This window comes from Schistocerca nitens, chromosome 7 (genome assembly GCF_023898315.1).
Source record: "Schistocerca nitens isolate TAMUIC-IGC-003100 chromosome 7, iqSchNite1.1, whole genome shotgun sequence".
Lineage (NCBI taxonomy): Eukaryota > Metazoa > Arthropoda > Insecta > Orthoptera > Acrididae > Schistocerca > Schistocerca nitens.
The window spans coordinates 366,320,594-366,330,892 of record NC_064620.1 but is presented as its reverse complement, the minus strand read 5'-3'; the positions used below and the strand labels follow the sequence as shown (position 1 = coordinate 366,330,892).

Sequence of the window (10,299 nt, the reverse complement as noted above, 5' to 3'; positions counted from 1 at the left end):
TCCTGGTCATGGTGACAAAGTTTTATGAATTTATTTGTAAAAGTATAGACAGTAGAAATTAAAATGTCCTGTGGTGACTCTCCTGCTCCAAGTCGGCCCGTTTGACGTCCTACCCCCCTTAAAGGTGTAGACGTAGGTATCAGAACAAGGATCGAGCAGACGGTTGCAACCGTCACGGGCTGTGACCTAGTAGCGTGGGCCGCTCGAAAGAGAAGTAGGCGCTGCTCGCGAAATGCCGGTTGGCGCTACCGCGCGCCGGTGGCGGCGCGAGGTTGGCAGGCCTGCGCGGCGCACCGGTCGCGTGCCCGGCGGGCCTGTGCGCCGGCACTCTGTGTGCGCACGCCGGCCAGTGAGCACCCGCCAGCGCGCACCTGCCGCAGCGCCGCCAACTCCGCCGCACCGCTGCACCGGTTATTTCCGTCGCCGGCAGTTCGCGACTCTGCCACCGAGTCGCTTCAGGTCGCCTCCCCAGTGTTAAGTGTGGTCGCGCGCCCCGGATACAGACAGTGTTGGTTTGCGACGCTGAGCGGATCGTAACCGCTCTTTCTCCGGTAGCGAGTTCGAGTCCGTGACGGCATGACGGACTGCAGCGGCGGCGGTGACCGGTGAGCGACGAGTGGGCCCTGAGGCTCTCTGGCTGGCTGCGACCAATGCAAGTACTCCCCCTTGCAGGTACTAAACTGTTACTACTTTTAGTCCTGTCGTAGATGTTCTTCTCTGATCTCAGTCGTTTATCCAAATGACATCTTAAATGTAGGCTCAAACACTCACGATATAAAAGCACTAATCTATCGTGTTTAGAAAATATGCCCACACAATAAACTACACTGCATGCAAAGGATTTACATATGTTAATGCATGCAAAGTCTTCACAGCAGTGTCAACACTGTATAAATATAAAGTGGTTAAACACACAAACAAAAGTAAATAAATCTTCTTGGTTGCTTTAGTTGTAACCCTGTTCACTTCTTAAAACGGAGCTCAGAAGAGGATCTAGTTATAACGGAAGTGATCACGAAATTTTTATTTGTATTTCTGTGTGTTTTTATCGTCATACAATAACACAGCTATCAGGGACTGCACGGATGAACATTCGTAAATGATTCAAATGTGATGAAGATTCTAGAGTGTAGTTATTACTGATGAAAGCATGTACCTTCGAAATACGACAAATTACAGTTTTTGCATTGTGGGTGGACTAGCCTGTTTTTTTAGCTTTGAAGCTGAGTATGGCCTCAATCTCACATACAGCCATGGATAAAATAAAATTTTGTAGTCTGTATAACGTCATATAAGGAATGCACTGAAGGAATTCGAGCGTTTCACATGTAAATATACAATATCTGTCAGAATGGTTGCTAGATTCTTGTAAGGTAGTTTTTAAATGTTTCTGTCAATTCTTCAATCAATTGACTTTTACGTCAAATGCATTCATGACATTTGCATAATTAGTGTTTCCGGAGTAATTTTTAACTGAATGGCAGTATAAGCTTCTTTCTTTTACATTAAACAGGATGTTTACAGTAAAAATATGCCATGTCTCAAGTTCTAAGGGACTATCAGAACATTTAATTAATATACTGGTTTAAGGTTCTACAAGTTGCGTAAGAAATGTTGTCATCTCAATGTTAACCCATGTATCATCATCTAAATTTTTTGTACATAAATACTTTCAACTGTTATCCCAATAGGTGAAAAAGTTTCGCTGAAAACGAAAACAATTTCTATGATTCCTGGTGAGTGTACCGAATTCTACCTTAGTTTCTGTTTTCATTTACTTATCCATGAAGAAAAGTACAGAGACGAAGCATCATCAGTTTGTTTCAAAAATGTCTGAAAACAAATCGTTGTAATAAGAACTGTTCTTTCCCGGAACGTGACTTAAAAAAAGAAATGTGTGGTGCGGTGATAGTTCTGCTGTGTGAGACGCGTTTTCATAGATTTCTCTGCAAATTAAACTTTTTGATGATGTCATTCGGAGCAATAATGTTTCCAAAGCATAATTTCTTACTTGATTTTACTTTCATTAATTTACTAATTGTACAGTCTTCCCCCGGGAGGGGGATTAGGAGTTAAATAGCTTTATGATCCGAAATACGATGATCTTTTTTTTTCTCTTTTCTTCAGTGGACGTTTGACGAAAGTCTTGTATCGCAGTAATATACAGGTAACTGATACTAGTGCACAAATCTTTCTCATTCTTCCTTTTATATATATATATATATATATATATATATATATATATATATATATATATATATTGCATGAAACACTGTTGTTCAAGCTGCGTCAATTGTTTTGGATGGTGCAAATTATAAAGTTCTGTGAAACGTCCGACCTGCTCCGTAAAATATTAGGGTAAGAGTTTTTAACGTACCATCAGGGTGGCTGATTTATCCGTGTCTTCTTAAGAGAGCCAGCCATCCATTCGTATGTCACTATTTTATAGCTCTTCGTGTATTACTCACTAGAAAAAAGAAAGAAAATCTTAGAACATTTTGCTGAATTTACAGGATTTTGCAGATTGTGTGAATGTGCAAAAGTGCGAGTTTACGTTATTGAGACTGAGAAGGATGGGTGCTGTTTTAAGCAACATTGAGTATCATACCTTTTAATCTTGCACGTATTTTAACCTCATTCGCCTCTAGTTTAGTAAGTATAGTGGTAACTCCATAGGTGCAGCGTTTTAAATCACACACACACACACACACACACACACCTTCTTTTGATAATTTTTTACTTTTACAGCAGGTAAGAAGTAACCTTTGTCTGCTGATGTTTCTGTAATAATTTTCTCCTCTAAATGTATTTTTTATTCCTCTTCATCTAGGTCATCAGTAGTTTTCTGCGTCTGTACCCAATAGTCCACCGTAAAAAGTGCTGGCTTTTCTACTGTCCAAATCAAAAAACCTGTTAGTCTACAGGTCTGTGCCATCAGCTTTTACCACATTGTAAAACTTTCATCGTCTGCTGTCTTCTTTTAATCTCGGCGTCTGCTTTTCTCTATTAGTGACAGAAATAGACGTGGACGAGCTGGGCAAGCGCCAGCGGTTAACAAATACAAGATTTCTTCACTTTGCTAACGAAACGTGGAGAGTAAATGTTGTTTCCGCGGCTACGTACATTTCTCGTAATGCACGACTGTGGTAGCTGCTGGCAGCAGAGAACGTATTACTGCGATGATACCTAGCCAGAACGCGCAGGATCATGCCGACCTGTCTTATTTTATACCTATGTATTAAGGGGAGCAACATACCTGTTGAAATTCGTTCTATGTTCCACAGGTATTCTTTCGCCTCACTCGGTCGATTTACACCCCACCCTCTCTCGTAACAAGTTGAAAGCGCTTTTGCGCTTGACGTAATGTTTCCTTTTCCTTCCTGTGTGGTTCTGTGTGAGACACCGGAGAGTTAATGCCTTTCAGCTCATCTTAAAGGGAAAGAGACTAACTAGATGGCATAACTTTGCGCGAGGGACAGAAGTGTTCATGAAATGTATATAACGTGACAGTTTTGTCGTTGCCAAGCTGAATAAATAACATTTAAAAAGTTACCTCATAACTCCCGCTGAGAGATTAGTGGAGCAAAAGCACTTCTCCAAGGCAGATGAAAGAATTTTCTCAGTTGAAGTAGCGAGTTACGGAATATTTTAAAGGAAAGGTACTGGAAAGGAGCACAAGGAATATAAAATAGCAACATCCAACCGACGGAAATCACAAGACTAGGGACTGAAGACAACGGAGATATCTGGCCCTTCATCAGCCTGATACAATCATCGTGTGGTGACTACTGGGAGCTCCAGTGTCACTCTAAATGGAAATATGTTACATATTTTAACGTATATACAGGGTGGTTATAGCGAACGTGCAGCTACTATCATAGATCCAGTGTGCGCCGTACTTATCGTATGTCAACGAAATTTGGTAGATATGCTAGTGCAGAGCCGATTTACACTGGAAAAAAATTAGCTCCAATTTTGGCCACAGGTACAAACCTGGCGCTGTACAGCATTTTTCCAACTTTTCCGGTGCTCATATTGAAAAACTGTGTAAGTAGTGGTTAATAATAACATCAACATTACGCATTTCACACTCGTTTGACCTATTCTGCCCACGTCCCGATCCTAATCCATTACATTTGGAGACTCTCTATAAGACTTTCTTGCATTCACAGCACCAGATTGGCACCTGGTGGCCACAATTTGAACTGATTTTTTTGCAGCCTAAAGTTTCGCTGCCATATGATAAATACAGCACACACTGGACCTCTGAGAATAGCTGCACTTAAATTGTAACGTAACCACCCGTCATTATAGACACTTCTAACTAACTATTCGTAACGAACTAAAAAAGCGCAGTCGACAGTTAAGAATTTTTTTCTATTAAGTGCTCGTTAAGCTTTTATATCACATCACAAGAAGGGGAGCACATACAAATCACGTCCATTTTCCACACACAAAAGTGATGTGCCATTACACTATTTCTGTCGTACATACAGGACGTTACAAAATAGGCTAGCTCGTTTAGAGTAATGCACAGCGTACTAGCTTTCGAGACAGGGAAGTGAGACAGACCCAGCTCGAATCCGCGAGGCAAATTAACGACGGTGGGTTGGTACACCGGCCCACGTATGGTTTTAGGCAGTTCTCCACGCTTTTTTTGTCAAATACTAGGCTAATTTCCAAATTCCATCTCAGAGAATACGAAACACTTAAGAGTTAAATCCAGTGACATACGGAACAAAGTTTACTAGATTTACAAACGGTAACGAAAAGGTCCAGAACATTTTAGAGATCAGCTGGAAGGGAACGTCGGGCATGACAGTAATAGCCTCAGTACCACGTTGAACGGAGGTGCACAGTGAAAATTTATGGGACAGCGATAGGCACTTATCCAGATGGCGGTAGTATCACGCACACAAGATAAAAAAGGGCAGTGTCATCTGTACTCATGTGAGTCATGTGAAGAGGTTTCCGACGTGATTATGGCCGCACGACAGGGATCAATAGAGTCTGAACACGGAATAGTAGACGGAGCTAGAACTAGGGGCGTTTCATTTTGGAAATCGTTAGGGAATTCAATATTGCGAGATCCACGGTATCAACAGTGTGCCGACAATAACAAATTTTAGGCATTACTTCTCTTCAAGGACAATACAGAGGCCGACAGCCTTTACTTAACGACCGAGGGCAGAGAGGTAACACTGCGTGAAATAATCGCAGAAATCAGCGTGGGGCGTACGACGAACGTATCCGTTAAGACAGTGCGGCGAAATGTGGCGTTAATGGGCTATGGCAGCAGACGAGCGTCGCGAGTTCCTTTGATAAAAGCACGACATCGCTTGCACTGCCACTCCTGACCCCGTGACAGTATTGGTTGAACCAAGCGAGGTGGCGCAGTGGTTAGCACACTGGACTCGAATTCGAGAGGACGATGGTTCAATCCCGTGCCCGGCCATTCTGATTTACGTTTTGCCTGATTTTCCTAAATCGCTCCAGGCAAATGCCGGGATGGTTCCTTCGAAAGGACACGGCCGACTTCCTTTCCTAATCCGATGAGACCGATGACCTCGCTGTCTGGTCTCCTCCCCCAAAATAACCCAAGCATGTTGGTTGGAACCCAAGACGACTAGAAAATTTTGACCTGGTCAGATAAGTCCCAATTTCAGTTGGTAGGTTTGAGTTTGTTGCAGATCCCACGGAGCCATGGACCCAAGCTATCAACAAGGCACTGTGTAAGCTTGTGGTGGCTCCATAATTGGTTGGACTGTGATTGCATGCTGTGATTACATGCAATGGACTGGGTCCTCGGTTACGTCTGGCTACTTTTCGACCATTTTCAGCCTTTTGTGGACTTCAAGGTCCCAAATAACGACGAAATTTTAATGGATGACAAGGAGCCATGTAACCAGGCCACAATTGTTCGCGGCTGGTTTGCAGAACATCGTGGATAATTCAAGCGAATGGATAGACCACCCAGATCACTCGACGTGAGTCCCATCGAACATTTATGAGACACAAATTCCTGCACCGACAACAGTTCGGCAGTTATGGGCGGCTATAGAGGCAGTATGGCTCTATAATTGTACAGGGGACTTCCAACGATTGCTTAGTCCATGCCACATTGAGCTTCAGCACGACGCTGGGCTGAAGGAGGTCCGACATGTTATTAGGAAGTATCCCATGACTTTTGTCACCTCAGTCTAAATTATGGAGTACTCTTACACTGGCCCAGTGGCATCGTATTTAAATACATTACACTATCCGAGCAGGCTTTTGAAGGCCTACTGATACCAACCGACAACCGTATCAACCTCAGCCCAAAAGCATCATTGTGTGATGATATAGAGGGCATGGGGTCAGCACATCGGTCTGCCGGCCGCTGTCGCTAGTGCTCAGTCAAAAAGCTTCTCAAATGGTCTCATGATGAGTGAGTTCACTCTTTGCTAAGAGCGCACGGCAGTCCCCGAACGGTTACCCATCGAAGTATTGGCCACGTCAGACCGTGCTTAACTTTGGTGAACAGACGGGAACCGACGTACCCACGGCGGCAAGGTCGTTAGATAACTACATCAACTGATTGCTGTGAAATCAGCTAGTATGGTTGTTTTATATACCAGCTGTTATGACTGTTGCGTACAGTGGAGGACTAAACAGCAGTCTTCTAAATGTAGAGCAACAACACACTTTTTACACTACCAAGTAATTTCACATATTTTTCCTCTGCCAGTGCAGCTCGTCATTTGATGTGAATGGATTAAGAGAAACGTCTATGGGCAAGCATACCAACCTCGTCGATCTTTCTCTGTGGCTGTTACAATGCTGTAGCTTCTGAAACAGAAGAGTCTGACAAGGATGTGGTTTGACAGGATACATTTTTTTTTTTTTTTGTCATCAGTCTACTGACTGGTTTGATGCGGCCCGCCACGAATTCCTTGCCTGTGCTAACCTCTTCATCTCAGAGTAGCACTTGCAATCTACGTCCTCAATTATTTGCTTGACGTATTCCAATCTCTGTCTTCCTCTACAGTTTTTGCCCTCTACACCTCCCTCTAGTACCATGGAAGTCATTCCCTCATGTCTTAGCAGATGTCCTATCATCCTGTCCCTTCTCCTTATCAATGTTTTCCACATATTCCTTTCCTCTCCGATTCTGCGTAGAACCTCCTCATTCCTTACCTTATCAGTCCACCTAATTTTCAACATTCGTCTATAGCACTACATCTCAATTGCTTCGATTCTCTTCTGTTCCGGTTTTCCCACAGTCCATGTTTCACTACCATACAATGCTGTACTCCAGACGTACATCCTCAGAAATTTCTTCCTCAAATTAAGGCCGGTATTTGATATTAGTAGACTTCTCTTGGCCATAAATGCCTTTTTTGCCATAGCGAGTCTGCTTTTGATGTCCTCCTTGCTCCGTCCGTCATTGGTTATTTTACTGCCTAGGTAGCAAAATTCCTTAACTTCATTGACTTCGTGACCATCAATCCTGATGTTAAGTTTCTCGCTGTTCTCATTTCTACTACTTCCCATTATCTTCGTCTTTCTCCGATTTACTCCCAAACCATACTGTGTACTCATTAGACTGTTCATTCCGTTCAGCAGATCATTTAATTCTTCTTCACTTTCACTCAGGATAGCAATGTCATCAGCGAATCGTATCATTGATATCCTTTCACCTTGTATTTTAATTCCACTCCAAAACCTTTCTTTTATTTCCATCATTGCTTCCTCGATGTACAGATTGAAGAGTAGGGGCGAAAGGCTACAGCCTTGTCTTACACCCTCCTTAATACAAGCACTTCGTTCTTGATCGTGCACTCTTATTATTCCCTCTTGGTTGTTGTACATATTGTATATGACCCGTCTCTCCCTATAGCTTACCCCTACTTTTTTCAGAATCTCGAACAGCTTGCACCATTTTATATTGTCGAACGCTTTTTCCAGGTCGACAAATCCTGTGAAAGTGTCCTATTTTTCTTTAGCCTTGCTTCCATTATTAGCCGTAACGTCAGAATTGCCTCTCCCGTCGCTTTACTTTTCCTAAAGCCAAACTGATCGTCACCTAGCGCATTCTCAATTTTCTTTTCCATTCTTCTATATATTATTCTTGTAAGCAGCTTCGATGCATGAGCTGTTAAGCTGATTGTGCGATAATTCTCGCACTTGTCAGCTCTTGCCGTCTTCGTAATTGTGTGGATGATGCTTCTCCGAAAGTCAGATGGTATGTCGCCAAACTCATATATTCTACACACCAACGTGTTGTTGCCACTTCCTCCAATGATTTTAGAAATTCTGATGGAATGTTATCTATCCCTTCTGCCTTATTTGACCGTAAGTCCTCCAAAGCTCTTTTAAATTCCGATTCTAATACTGGATCCCCTATCTCTTCTAAATCTACTCCTGTTTCTTCTTCTATCACATCAGACAAATCTTCACCCTCATGGAGGCTTTCAATGTATTCTTTCCACCTATCTGCTCTCTCCTCAGCATTTGACAGTGGAATTCCCGTTGCACTCTTAATGTTACCACCGTTGCTTTTAATGTCACCAAAGGTTGTTTTGACTTTCCTGTATGCTGAGTCTGTCCTTCCGACAATCATATCTTTTTCGATGTCTTCACATTTTTCCTGCAGCCATTTCGTCTTAGCTTCCCTACACTTCCTATTTATTTCATTCCTCAGCGACTTGTATTTCTGTATTCCTGATTTTCCCGGAACATGTTTGTACTTCCTCCTTTCATCAATCAACTGAAGTATTTCTTCTGTTACCCATGGTTTCTTCGCAGCTACCTTCTTTGTACCCATGTTTTCCTTCCCAACTTCTGTGATGGCCCTTTTTAGAGATGTCCATTCCTCTTCAACTGTACTGCCTACTGCGCTATTCCTTATTGCTGTATCTATAGCGTTAGAGAACTTCAAACGTATCTCGTCATTCCTTAGTACTTCCGTATCCCACTTCTTTGCGTATTGATTCTTCCTGACTAATGTCTTGAACTTCAGCCTACTCTTCATCACTACTACATTGTGATCTGAGTCTATATCTGCTCCTGGGTACGCCTTACAATCCAGTGTCTGATTTCGGAATCTCTGTCTGACCATGATGTAGTCTAATTGAAATCTTCCCGCATCTCTCGGCCTTTTCCAAGTATACCTCATCCTCTTGTGATTCTTGAACAGGGTATTCGCTATTACTAGCTGAAACTTGTTACAGAACTCAATTAGTCTTTCTCCTCTTTCATTCCTCGTCCCAAGCCCATATTCTCCTGTAACCTTTCCTTCTACTCCTTCCCCTACAACTGCATTCCAGTCCCCCATGACTATTAGATTTTCGTCCCCCTTTTCATACTGCATTACCCTTTCAATATCCTCATACACTTTCTCTATCTGTTCATCTTCAGCTTGCGACGTCAGCATACATACCTGAACTATCGTTGTCGGTGTTGGTCTGCTGTCGATTCTGATTAGAACAACACGGTCACTGAACTGTTCACAGTAACACACCCTCTGCCCTACCTTCCTATTCATAACGAATCCTACACCTGTTAAACCATTTCCTGCTGCTGTTGATATTACCCGACACTCATCTGACCAGAAATCCTTGTCTTCTTTCCACTTCAGTTCACCGACCGCTACTATACCTAGATTGAGCCTTTGCATCTCCCTTTTCAGATTTTCCTGTTTCCCTACCACGTTCAAGCTTCTGACATTCCACGCCCCGACTCGTAGAACGTTATCCTTTCGTTGATTATTCAGTCTTTTTCTCATGGTAACCTCCCCCTTGGGAGTCCCCTCCTGGAGATCCGAATGGGGGACTATTCCGGAATCTTTTGCCAATGGAGAGATCATCATGACACTTCTTCATTTACAGGCCACATGTCCTGTGGATACACGTTACGTGTCTTTAATGCAGTGGTTTCCATTGCCTTCTGCATCCTCATGTCGTTGATCATTGCTGATTCTTCCGCCTTTAGGGGAAATGTCCCACCCCTAGGACAAGAGAACCTCTATCCGCTCCTCCGCCCTCTTTGACAAGGCCGTTGGCAGAATGAGGCTGACTTCTTATGCCGGAAGTCTTCGGCAGCCAATGCTGATTATTTATCAAAATTTAGGCAGTGGCGGGGATCGAACCCGGGACCGAAGACGTTTTTGATTATGCATCAAAGACGCTACCCCTAGACCACGGGTCTATAAAAACCGGATACATACATCTTTTAAAAATGTTCACGCACTAAGGCATCTTCACATATCCGCGTCAGTTGACTGTACGCTGGTATCAGGGTTACTACAAGGCTGGAACC

The 10,299-nt window shown here is 43.1% G+C and overlaps 1 protein-coding gene across 1 annotated transcript in view; it reads left to right on the top strand.

Annotated features, from left to right (window-relative positions):
• The first annotated feature begins 345 nt into the window (after positions 1 to 345).
• Positions 346 to 10,299, top strand: part of LOC126194745 (NACHT domain- and WD repeat-containing protein 1) — a 633,295-nt gene continuing 623,341 nt past the window's right edge. The window contains exon 1 of the mRNA XM_049933012.1: positions 346 to 672. The gene's annotated coding sequence lies outside the window, so the exon portion shown is untranslated. The remainder of the gene's footprint in view (positions 673 to 10,299) is intronic.